Source organism: Mytilus trossulus, chromosome 6 (assembly GCF_036588685.1).
Source record: "Mytilus trossulus isolate FHL-02 chromosome 6, PNRI_Mtr1.1.1.hap1, whole genome shotgun sequence".
In the NCBI taxonomy this organism is placed as follows: domain Eukaryota; kingdom Metazoa; phylum Mollusca; class Bivalvia; order Mytilida; family Mytilidae; genus Mytilus; species Mytilus trossulus.
In genome coordinates, this window is record NC_086378.1 from 80,021,466 (window position 1) to 80,035,657 (window position 14,192).

At 33.1% G+C, this 14,192-nt stretch overlaps 1 long non-coding RNA gene across 1 annotated transcript; it reads right to left on the minus strand.

Moving 5' to 3' along the window:
• Window positions 1-2,600: 2,600 nt before the first annotated feature.
• On the minus strand, window positions 2,601-7,475 carry LOC134723794 (uncharacterized). The gene is made up of 2 exons (XR_010108179.1): window positions 7,250-7,475; window positions 2,601-2,708 (listed from the first exon to the last, which is right to left on the minus strand). It is a non-coding gene; the product is annotated as an uncharacterized LOC134723794 (long non-coding RNA).
• Window positions 7,476-14,192: the final 6,717 nt, after the last annotated feature.

Here is a 14,192-nt window from a genome sequence, read left to right on the forward strand (position 1 = left end):
GTAATGGTTGACTTGGTAAAGTAATATGTTCATTTACACTTCTCCTATCACACAGTAAGACATGATGAGAGGCGCTAGTTTCTCTGTGTATAATATATGAATACGAGACCATGTGCGTCGGAATTTTGCGAATAATTTGTTACGTCTGAAACGCATATTTTTGACGTTTTGGCAATATTTGTATCATTGTTTGAAACTATTATGAAAAGTAATAATTTGTTATATTTTTGGAAACAGTAATACCTAATCTTTGGATATAAATTTCAAAAAGCTGAACTATTAAGATTTCATAGAAAAGCTATTTATAAAAGTGCTCTGTCGCATTTCACGGCATTGACGCATTAACGTACTTAAGTAAATGAGACAAATCTGCATCCAAGTCGCAATTATTTCGCGGAATGTATAAATACACTGACACGTCTGGTCAGAACGGGGACTTTGAAATGTATATTTCGTACAGACAGTACCACGCTTGCAACACTTTGAGGGGTCGTCAGGCGGACTGCTGCAATGCTAAATTTCTATTCATTTTCAAGTGACAGTTTAAATTTCGGTCGACCACTTAAACAGTATCTGATTACAGAAACAAGGATAAGAACAAAAAGACATTTTCTCGTTACATTAGAATACAAGCCGAATTTTGCGTATAACAAATGGGCTAGTTTATGCCAATAAGTAGGTGCTGACATGAAAAGTATCATGAAAACGAAAACCAAACTTTAAATGGGCTTTGCATGTCCTTACCCTGTAAGAAACAGAAAAACAAAAACCCAGCGTTAGGAGAAAAGTTGGAAAACAGGCTGCACATACTAGTACACTACCAATAATTTACCTATACTTTTTTGGTACATTTCTACCCTCGTGCATATCAGTACTGTTAGGAAAGACTGAAAACTTATAATGTTATACTTTCAATGAAATCAGTACTGATTTTGTCAGTACTGTTTCAGTACTGATTTTGACAGTACTGTTTTAGTACTGATTTTGACAGTACTGTTCCAGTACTGATTTTGACAGTACTGTTTTAGTACTGATTTTGACAGTACTGTTTCAGTACTGATTTTATCAGTACTGATTTTGACAGTACTGTTTCAGTACTAATTTTGTCAGTACTGTTTCAGTACTGATGTTGACAGTACTATTTCGGTATTGTTATTTTCAGTACTGTTTCAGTACTGATGTTGACAGTACTATTTCGGTATTGTTATTTTCAGTACTGTTTCAGTAGATTTGGTGTTGTTAATCTTTTTAACTTGAATGTGTATTGTTTCAAAAAATATTTGGAACTGAAAACTTTTAAACTCGGTAAGTATAGTATGCTATATAATAATTTGTGGCATATTTTGTATCTTTTGTAGATATCTCTGATTAAGTGTTTATCATTAGAGAAGTTTTTACAATGTGCATCTCAGTACAATTGGTATCCAAATATAGGTTTGATAATTCTGTAAAAATATTATTATTATCCTTTTTTTGCTGGTTACGTTTTTCTCTTAGACTATATCACCCTGCTGCGCAGATTTATTTTAGCGACGTGAACATGACCAAGGAAAATTATCAAGCTTACTCTCGTCTATCGAAATACTATTGAAGCGAAGGAGAAAACAACAGAAATGAAGCAAGATAAGCAGTTTATCGGATTTTACCCATTAGGAGCACATGAATTCACTCCCGGTTTTTAATTGAGTTCGTGTGGTCTTTTATGTGTTTTTCAAAGTGTTGTTGTAAATGCCCTTTTGTTTTGTGATTCTTTGCTTACTTCTTGATTTTGGTTGTGACTGTCTTTCAGTGTTTATAAAAATAATACGCATTAGGAGCACCTGAATTCACTCCCGGTTTTTAATGGAGTTCGTGTTTTTTTTATATATGTATTTTTCAATGTGTTGTTGTAAATGCCCTTTCGTTTTGTGATTCTTTGCTTACTTTTTGATTTTGATTGTGACTGTCTTTCAGTGTTTATAAAAATAATACGCACTCGACATCAGGAAGATTCACACTGTGGTTCGAGGCTGATATTTTACAGTATCAATTGTATAATAGCGCATAATTTATATATATCAAACAAGATTAAAATCTTCAATACTGTTCATTTTTTGGTATTTTGCTATTGCTTAAAATATGTTGTAAATAATGCAGTTATATGTTACTATGTTAGGCAATGCATTATAATCAACACAAAACAATGTCTCGATTACCTTATTTTTAATCATAACTGGAATTTCCTTTATTTATCATAACCATTTTTTAATATATAATAAAACATTCAATGTCATACCAACATGTGAAGTTTGTGGCAAAAATCTCTGTCATTTTCATGCCCCTTGGTTATTTTATGACCCTTTAAAGCTCATAAATAAAACAATCAAAGAAACAATTAATTTTGCATGTTTCATTGCTCTCCCCCTATGCCATCTTTTCTTTGGAATGCTTTGTTGAATGTCAGTTTCCCGGCTCTTTTCCTCAATTCAGTCCCGGATATGATGTGTCTTTTTACATGTACAGTGGTAATTCAAGAGGACACTTTTTAGTTCTAATATGAGCTCATTATAAGCATCCACCTTTAATGTTTTGGTACTTGTACGAAACTCAGGATTCAATGGTTTCTGATGAGTGCCATATTGTCTAGATACATCATTTTGTTTATAGGTCTTCAATTTTCACATCGAACATTTCCATGTCTGCTTCTGTCTCCATTGCTGTTAATCATTCTGAGGAAAGAAAATGTAATGAATTTATAAATAATAAAATAAAGAATGGATATGGGGAATGTGTCAAAGAGACAACAACCCGACCAAATAAAAAACAACAGCAGAAGGTCACCAACAGCTCTAGGCTACAATAAATTATCTTATGTTAAAACTTTCCTCATTTCTGTGTTATGTAAAAATAAAAAGAATGCACAATTATGGAAGGGAATGGTATAACATCAAAATTTACTTATTACTTTATATACTACCATAAGTCCAGTAATCACTAATGGACTGGACTTCTTATACTACATGTATATATAATATTATAATCAATCAAAGTTGAAATTTGTTTCTAAATAAAAAAAAAGAGGAAAATATGATAATTTAATTCATCATCATCAAAGTATTGGTGTTTGCCAGTGGCAAGTATTTCATACACGTGTAGCTTTAACCATCGGTCTATTTATGTGCTCTTTATAATAAGATCCGTGAAACAACGACGAAAGACATTTAAATATATACTACTGTGAAAGTACTTTTATTCGTGGGGTACCAATTTTCGTGGTTTTCGTGGATGACTTTATCCACGAATTTAAGTGTCCAACGAAATAAAACAACCATTGTCCAAATCTAGACGTGGAAAGATCCATATCGCTAGGTTTGACTACTCATGGATATGATCTAGAGAATAAATATATAGAATAACGCCACATCTGGAGAATACTTTGATATCAGTCACAGAACTACAACGACATGCAGGATTATACCCGTTAAATCTTTAATAACCTAAACTATACAACTTTTGATCTTTTAATTCTCATAAAAAATATTTTTCATCGATGAAAGTCAGATTTCCGGTATTGATATGCTAGTATAATAAAGTGTTCATTTTATATCCTCATAGCTCTTGACGGTATATATAGGAAATAATAGTTTCTTGCTGGCTTTGGTTTTGATAAAAAATATTTGACAATTAAAGATACGATTATCGCATTTGTTTATGATACTGTTTTCTTTGGGTGACATTTTTATGGCCTAATTAACACCTTTGATGGTCTTTAATCTGTTGATCACTTTATCATAGGTTAATTAGTGTTATCAATTTACACCGGTCAATGTTTACTTTGCAATTTCCTTCAATCCAGACTATTTGTAACCTTCGTTTCTAAAGGGTTTTTTTTTTTTAGAAAACTAAAATCCACGAATTTAAAAACCCACGAACAGGTTAATATTGCTCAAACCACGAAAATTTATACCCACGAATTAAAGTACTTTCACAGTAACTACTTTATACAAAAGTACATTAATGTTTAATAGATTGAAGTGGAAATTTAATTTAATTGAAAATTTATCGTACATAGTCATATATGTAGCACCTAGCCAGAGATGTTATACATCTATCTATGGTAGCACACAGAAACGTGTCCGATTCCTCAAAAACGCGTCAGTGTGACATCAATGATTTGATAAACATGTCAAATTGCACTGGCGAAACCACTTCTGCGGGACGCCGGTCGAGCAGTACCCTCATAGACATACATTTTGTAAAAAGACATTTATAGGCATCACCGGATAATATTAAAACAATAGAATTTACTTACTATTTATAAACGATGATTTAAACTTTACAAAACTTATTAAATGCAATATGTTAATGGTTTTTTTTTTCTAAATACGCATGACATATTTGCCACTGGACATTAAGTAATCAATAGTTAATTATGTGTTGTAAACTTAGCCTGCAGTTATGCTTGTTATGAATTACCTATGCTGAACAAACTAATGTTTATCAATGACATACAGTAAACGTGGTCAAGCACCGGGAAGAAAATACAATATAAAATGTACATCATGTATTAGTTTTCTAAATTGTGAAGTACCTCTGTCTGAACTTTATAATAATAATAATCATATTGATAAAGAAAATCATAAATTAAAGCGCTTCAAATAAAAATAACTTTTTATTGTGCAATTTTTTTTTTTAACGTGACCAGACCTATAGTCTGTGTCTGCATGCAGAAGAAAGTGTAGCATACCTTGGACATTTAACTGTACGGATTACTAAACCTTTCCTCCAGATTTTTTTTTGGCACCTGCTTCGACTTTTTTTTCTAATCATTTACAATCCAACCGAACAATACGGATTCTATCGTATCCCACACCATTAATATTTAATTGCGTTTTTACTTTACAGAGTATATGAGTTTTGAAATATTCTGGCGTTTTTAACCGGACACATTCTTAAATTATCGGACACGTTTTTGAGATTGTAACAATACAAAAAAGGTTATTGTCTTAAGTCAGGAGTTTGGTATTCAGTAGTTGGTTTTCAAGTTTGAATGGTTTCACTTTTGTGGCCCTTTACACCTTGCTGTTCGCGGTGAGAGCTCATGCAGGCACGGTGTTGAAGACCGTACTTTGACCTATAATGGTTTACTTCTACAAATTACCACTTATATGAACAGGAGACTTTTCTCATTGGCAGTTATACCACATCTTCTTATATATTGATACAACACTGAGCCACCCAACCCATCCACCCCAATTACTCGTTTGTGAGGGCTGCCTAGAGTCAGAGGTGGATTTAGGGGGGGGCAGGGGACCCGCCCCCCCCCTTTTTGGAAAAAAATTGGTTGCTTATATAGGAGAATCATTGAAGCGTGACTGCAGCCGGCCCCCTCTTAGGTCAGTCAGTGGGCCCCCACTTATGTAAATTTCTGGATCCGCCACTGAGAGTGGTTACACCGGGCCAAAAATTCATCGGACTGAAACAACATACTGGTTGTGTGTACACTGACAATCAAATTAAAATTAAAAAAAATGTATAAAATATTGTAATTTTTTTTTTCATTTGAGTGCATTTACGTAACAATAACACAATGTAACCGTAGACATAAATATCATTGTTACACTCGTAAGTATTCTATGTAGTTCCTTAGTCAACCCTAGGTCTGCATTCCGGCGATATAGCCTAAACTTCATTGTAACAATAACTTTTTTACGACTGTTACATTTCAATGTAACCATAGCCAGTACCAAAATAAAATAGAAATTTAAATATTTCACAGACATCTTTATTTACAATATAAAAATAGGAAGACTGTTGAATGATTTTCAGTGGCGGATTCAGAGGGGGGCGTATAAGGCGTACGCCCCGCCCCCCCCCCCCCCCCCCCTTTTGCTCGGACTTTTTTTTTTTTTTTTTTGGTAAAATGATTAATCAGGCTAGACTTCGTGAACTTTGCCATTTCCCGAGTATTTCATTTTTATACGACAATTCTTTAGTTATAAAGACATTTTTCGCTGGCCGGTATTTACTGATTGTCAAAGTCATGTGATTTGCTATGGTGGAGTTGACCAGTGCGTTGAAAAATCGGCACTCTGTCATTTTGAAATTCAAATTACAGTCATACACATTGCTTAGGCTGAGGTTGTCATGACAATCAGGAAACCTTCAAAGCGACACAGGATTGAGCAAGAACGTATTGACTTCTATTTCACTATTCCACTAAACAGAAAGTAATGGTAAATACTCTATACACTCTCATGAAAAAAAAGTTCCACAATATTATTTACCTACGAAAACATGTTTAACAAATTTATAATGATCCCCAGTCAGTATAATCTCTAGAAAGATTTCAAGTCTCAGGTACGAACCATTTGATTTGAGGAGGCAGTCTGAGATATTTGAGAGAAAAAAAAAATGACTCTGATTCTTGCCTTTAACAAATTTTTGGCCGTATCTGGATTGAAAACAATAGTCTTGTCCACTTTTTTGCTATTAAAAACTAAAATTTCCAACAAAAATATTTAGCATGAAATGTTCATGATGAATAAAAACGGGCGTATTTTTTTGTGGCCGGGGTTTGCATGTCTGACTGGAATGTCTGTTTTGCCGGTTTTATATATATTGAATACTTTTTTTAAGACCAGACTGCATGCAACCTGCCTACTGGGTGTGACTTTTATGTCTCCATTTGTTGACCGTCATTCATAACTTCGTTGTCATTTCAGACACTTTCGTAGTCTTTGGTGGATTTGGAACCCCTCACTTCGGTTCCCCAAGTTTTTTATGATAGACAATTAATAGGGAGAATACAGCATAAAAAATGTCCAACCCTTACACTTTACAGCAACTATAAAATATGCATGCCCCAAGCCAGGAACCGTTTAAATAGTGCATATAACACTTATTTTATGTTGTTTTTTTTAGCCCCAAAAAGGTCCCAAAAAATTTCCGACTCGCTCCACTCGACAAAATTTAATATCTTCGCCCCCCTTAAAAAAAATCCGGGATCCGCCCCTGATTTTTACCACATCAAATGCACAATGAGCAAACCCATATATCGCATTGCCCAGATCGCATAGTATGCTAAAAAAATATTTAAAAAACCCAGAAGTAACAGAAATGTTTTTGGTGTTCCCACCCCCGGGGGTCCGCCACTGTGTAACGCGTATTCTGCTTTTTTAACACTTGTGTTTTTTAACTAACGTAATATGTTTTGAATTAGCTATGCTACACTTTTCTCAGTTTTAAAATATTCAATGTACTACTATACCTTGATCTACCTTCAATCCCATTCAAAAGAAGTTTGAACTGTTGAACTGTTGAAATGTCAGTGCGAGTGCAAAAATAACGTTTGTAAACAATGAATGACGTCATGTGTAAATCCAATCACATAAACGTTTTACAATAGGCAATTGTATGTTCCATATTGACGCGCTTTTTTGATTACGATAATAACATCAACGGCAAAATTTGAGACAACATGCAGTAGATCAGCCGGGAAGGAATACAGAAATACAGCAGAGAAAATATCGGTTTACCAGCCACTTGCAGAAATTCTTAAAGTTACAGAAAGAGACGATTGTTACGACAAGTCAGAGATGGCGGATCCTTTTCGAATCATCTACGGATTGCTATTGTTCATGTATGTTTTACAAGTCAAATGTATGTCTTCTTCCATCACAAGTTTTATTCCGTGAGCATCCTGTCAGATCATATATTTTGCCGGAATCAACATTCTGTATACTGTGTCAACAGAATACAGAATGTTGATTCTGTATTCTGTTGACACAACATTCTATATTCTGTTGACATTTATACAAAAACAATGTCTTTCCCTTCAAGAATTTAGTTCAAATTTATGTGGTTCATAAGGGAACAGAACATTCGATTTGCATATTTGTTTATAAAAAAAGATGCCGTATTATTGCCAACGACACAACAACAACAGCAACAACATATATTTTATTTGCCAATCATGGCACCCAAAATGAGCGGAATAATCACAACTCTCCACAACAGATCAGATGACCAGAAATTAACAAATATAGGTCACCATACGGCCATCAATAATGAGCAAAGCCATATCGCATAGTCAGCTAAAAAAGGCACCAAAATGACAAATGTCAAGGAATTCAAACAAGAAAACTAACGTTCTTATTCATGTACAAAAATGAACGAACAATGAATATGTAACACATCAACAAACAACAACCACTGAATTACAGGCTCATGACTTCAGACAGGAACATATATACAGAATATGGTGAGGTTAAACATGCTAGGGTCTTCCCCTTAAACCTGGAAACAGAGTTGTAACAGTACTACATAACAACAAACTATAAAATTCAGTTGAAAAAGGCTTATTTAACTTTAAATAACAGATGAATGCAAATAGAAATACATCTCAGTAACAAAAACATAATGGACGTTACCGTTACTCAACAAAAAAAGTCACTAAATACAAATCTGAGAGTACTTGCAGTTACTGACAGCTAGTTCAAAGCCACTAACAACTAGTAATAACAAAAATCATGCATCTAACTTCAAAGACTTAGTTAATAGTTTTTTTTTATACTTCTGTTGATTATATTAAATCTTAGTTTTTTCCTTCTGTTAAAAAGAGATTAAATAACAGACGCAATGTTCAACAAATTTGTTTAAAGATGGCAAATTTGTGTTACATTCGTTTAATTTATAGTAATGCACACAAACTAAAGAGACAGAAAGACAAAGTTTGCCTCCAACGACAAGCAAGAATAAACCAAGAAACAGAAAACAGGCAATTTTCCAATGTCCTATTTGGCTGGCTTTCATATTATTCCCATTGTTGTTATAAAGTAGACAGAAGCAATGAAGAATCGATAATAGTGTGGTGCTTGAATATGAAGAAAAGAGAATAACAGGCAAAATTAATAATAAAAAGTGAAAAATGATATAGAATATTACAGAATACAGAAATGAAGAAACCACTTCAAGACCAGACCCTTTTATAAGTTGCACATTTTTTAAATTTTTTTTTGCCTTTTAAATCTTTCTGTTCGGACACCATTTTGGTCCGACACCCCAATAGCCTGACGCCCTATTAGTCCGACGACCCATTGGACAGACACACGAATACTAATAATCTGACACATAATTATTGAGCAATACTTTGTATGAATAATATTTATATTTTAAGAGGATAATCCCCATAGTTTAAAATGATCCTACTGAGATTCCTCAAAATAATAACATATTAGAGTAAATGTATTAAACATTTGCTTAATGTCCAGTGGCAAATATTACATGCATGTTCAAAACAATTGTTAAATAAGTACAATAGGAAAGTCCTGTAAAAAATGTCATCTGGGTGAAAGAATGTCAATGAAACTTGGACTGCCACTGGACAACGAAAGCATATTGAAGGTGGACAGGAATTTGCCCTGCTGCATATTCAGACAAAAGGCCACCGACGGCCTCTCAAAGAGTTGTTGCAATAGTTATTAACCTGCAGAGATCATGGCACTCTCTTTCTATACATGCTATATGAGGCATCCGATTAAAGGTGACCAATCTTACATTTGTTGAAAATTAAACATCCCGCACAATTTTACTACCAATGGTTTTACTGTTTTTACTGTATCACATAAACATTATCCGTTGTGATGACTGACTTGCACTTCTGGTGACATTTTCTTAGTGAGAATGTGTTCACATATGCAACATATTTTTTCCTTATGTCCCACGTAAGTGTCATCAACAACTCCTGAACCACTTTACAGAATTTTGTAAATCATCGATACAATCTTTATCTCATGATGTATTTTTTCAGAGGACAATTTACAAAGTGTTACGTCCATAATTAATACCATAACATGCATGTTGGAAAAACAACTTTTTATAAATGCATGCAAAGTATTTGATGCAGTATGATCTATTGTTATAGGTATCTTAAAATGGATCCCACCAGAACACAAAGACTAAGTCTATGAGGAAAATAAAGTTTTAGATCAACGACTAAAAATTGTCATAAACAGATAAAATATGAGATAGAGATAGAACTGGTATGAAAGGTGACAGGAGAACATTGAAATAATTTGAAAGATAGGTATATATATAGTTTTACACTCAATTATGATTTTTTTTAAAGTAAGTATTTGCAGTTATTCCTATAAATTTTTTTCAATATCATGAAATGTTGTAGTGTTTTCATATGACAACAAACCAAGAACGAGCAAGTTCAAAAAAATAAAGAGTAGAAATACAATTCTTCAACAATTGAAAGATATCATTAAGTTAACAAAGAAGTCTACGGGAAGTACATGTCCGTACACACAACTTCTCATTTAACTGTTTCACAGATTGCATTGATATTGTGCTCGAATAATCAGATTATATTAATACATATGTGTTTTGTTGCCGATCCAAAGATATCAGAGTGTTACAGCAGGACATAGTTGAACTTAGGAACCTAAAGGAAATATAAACAAAGATCTCCTTCTCTGTAACCGAATAACAGATTTAAAAGATAGTAATTTATTATAATGAGAATTTCCACTGGTACTCATAATAAAAAAAATCACAAAAAGAATACTTTTATTTAATTTTTAAACTATTGCATATGTATAAAATGATAAAAAGTTGTAGGATTGTCACTGAGACAACTATCCACCAAATTTGAGACGATGTGAATGTGAACAATAATATACAACTGTGCAGACTTCAACAATGAGAAAACCCATACCGTATTGTCGGCTACAAAAGACCATGACATAAACAATATATGAAACAATTTAATTCAGAAAAATTAACGACCTAGTTTATAACAAAACAAATTAAAAATGTTAAAAGTGCAGCCCGTATTGAAAACATGGACATTTGCCATGAACCCAGACTTGGGACGCTAAAATTCTTCTCCAAATCGTATAAGATCAGGCCCTGAAGTCATACAAAATCTCAGTGCCCGGAGAAAAAAAATCGTGGTCGAAAATTGAAATCCAGCATTTTGATTGGTTAATTTGTTGATTTTGGAGTTTGAGTATATAACTGACTCGAAAGTTTAATGACTTCAAGGCCAGTTTTCAAGTAGGTAAATCAAACATTGTTCCATTTTTCTTCTTTCATTTTTCTCCCTGTATAATATAAACCTTGTATAGTTAACGTTATACCACCTTTATCAATGCATGTACACTGATTCACATTATGTCATGGTTGACCTATGTTTAATCTTATTATTGGACTTTAACAAAATGATAAATGTTATAATCCACTTTTTCCTTTCCAGAAACAAGTTGGCAAAGATACATATCACATGCATAGGAAGAGCAGTGGAAAATAACATTGAAGCAGAATTATGAAACAGTTATTTAAAAAAAAACATTAAATTGAGCGAGAGAAAAACACATTTTTTTACTTTTCAATGCTGTTCATTTTTTAAGATTACTGTTTATTGTATTTCGATGGAAGTTATTGCAGTTGATAAGAAGATAGAACAAAATTTGAGATCTTCAGCTTGTTTTATTCAGTCAATAAAAATTAATTTTGAAAAGCAAACCATACATGTTCAAAAATCAAAAAGGTTAATTATGTACCAAATGACCTCCGTCAGACATTAATCAGTCTGTTGGAAATCTTTCTTTAATTTTTTATGCTTATTTTACAAAATGTACCTTTGTTTGTATGTCTGTAAGATTCAAACCAATCAGAGATTTCTGAGAAACTATAAACCAAGAGTTTCTGAAAGTCATCAGTCCTCATATGAACATGCTATACTGAGTAATGTAGTTCTAACCCTTTCAACTACCCGTTAACGGGATGCCTAAATATTGTAACACCAAATTTCATATATTCTTTTCGTAAAATACGCTCTGCAGTTTAATAGGAAAGAGTACAAGAGTTATGCATACATGTATCTAAGTTACTATTCACAATACACTCATTACAAGTGAATGAAATTGCAGCATGATTAATGTATACAAAAAAAAAGAAATCTGTCAATAAATGTATTTAACCATTAAAAATCTTACAATGAGCATATGATTGGAAATTTATTTATTTAAAAAAAGTGGTCGTATTCTGAATATTCGCTCAGCTCACAGTAAAAGGAGAAAAACATACACTGTTCAGTCTGAAGGTACCTGTTCATGTAGGGGAACATGTCTTATAGCAGATTCTCTCCTTGTGGTGAACTAGCATGTTAAAAAGGAGCTAAGTGCATTATTGGTCTAGTTCTGTACAAATATGTTAATTACATTGTATTTATATCTGAGTATCATGTCCTCTTCCTGCACTTAACTTGCCACTGGATCACATAACATCAATCCATCCACCCATCTTCTCAAAAGTAATATATCGAGTTCCAATGTTCAATATGTTCTGATTTGACTCAAGCAAGATATAAATACATGTAATATGGTATTGTCAAATAGAAGTATTAATAAGTATTAAAAACATAAACCTTGTAGACCACACAAGATGCAATTCTGACAATAAATATGACATAAAGCCAGAATATTTATAAAAAAAAAGCTAAAGTAACTGTCGAAGAGCTGGATCTAAAGCTGAACCACTTCAGGACAACAAAAATCAGAGAAATAAAAAAAAACATAACGAAAACATTAACATGTCACGATATAGAAAATGAATGGAAATGGGGTAAGTGTCAAAGAGAACAATTAACCCACCCCAATATACAAAACAACTAGGCATCACTATACAGATACAGTCTGATTTAAAAAGTGTTATAATGAAACAGTACTGAAGAAATTAGTAACGAAACACTACTTACGAAATAAGTACTGAATCATTACTGACGAAATCAGTACTGTCAAAATCAGTACTGAAACAGTACTGTCAAAATCAGTACTAAAACAGTACTGTCAAAATCAGTACTGAAACAGTACTGTCGAAATCAGTACTGAAACAGTACTGACAAAATAAGAACTGAAACAGTACTGTCAAAATCAGTACTGAAACAGTACTGTCAACATCAGTACTGAAACAGTACTGACAAAATCAGAACTGAAACAGTACTGTCAAAATCAGTACTAAAACAGTACTGTCAAAATCAGTACTAAAACAGTACTGTCAAAATCAGTACTAAAACAGTACTGTCAAAATCAGTACTGAAACAGTACTGACAAAATCAGTACTGATTTCATTGAAAGTATAACATTATAAGTTTTCAGTCTTTCCTTACAGTACTGATATGCACGAGGGTAGAAATGTACCAAAAAAGTGTGGGTAAATTATTGGTAGTGTACTAGATATAGGATAGAGAGTGCTTGGCAAACACTTGACAAATACAGAAGGTACAATCATCCACAAACAAGACATTATATTACCCATGGGAAATTGCAATGCTAGAATAGGACATAATAGTGGTGTGATAGAATAATGTGGAAACATGGATGTTGAGTCATGAACGAGATTGCAGAATATTTTGCAGACTTCTATGGGTTGAACTATTTTGTAAAAGGGTAAACATTGTTCTCACACAAGGAGACGTACAAGCTAACTTGTGTATCACCAGGATTGATCACATAGCAATTATTGGTAAACGGAGTAGATCTTTACAAGATGTGATAGTAAGGATAGACGCTGATTTAGGAACTTAGGAAGTGACTATATATTAGCTTGTCACAGCAAATATTAGATTTAAACTTTTGAGAGCAGCTTGCAGAGTTCATAGATTTGACAAGGGAAACTCAGAGATATGAAAAACCAACCATGACTTAAATTAGAACTGAAGAACCGCTTTCAACTTCTGAAAAAAAAGAAAAATTAAGAAACCTTCCACTAGAAAAAAAATAGAAAAGATTTCATTGAAGGAATGACGATAGCGGCAGTAAATGCTTCAAAGCCAAGAATGGGGATGTTTATCAAATCACAAAAACACCAACAATATTACAGTAAAAGACAAAGCAGGTCAGTTAATAATATTTGAAAAAGAACAAGAGAGTAGATGGAATGAACATTTAAAAGTAGTATGATATAGGTCAGAACAACATCAAACATACCGATTATAGGACACGATCTTGAGGTAAACATTGATATTCCTTCAAGAGCTGAGATTGTTATAGCAGTTAAGAACCTTGAACAATTAAGCTAAAGGAAACAGTAGGATATCAGCACAGCTATTAACAAGAGATCAGTGTACATTCTACACCTACCATTTAAACAGATTTGGTATATAAAGATAAATAACAATTGGACAGAAGGAAACATTATAAGAT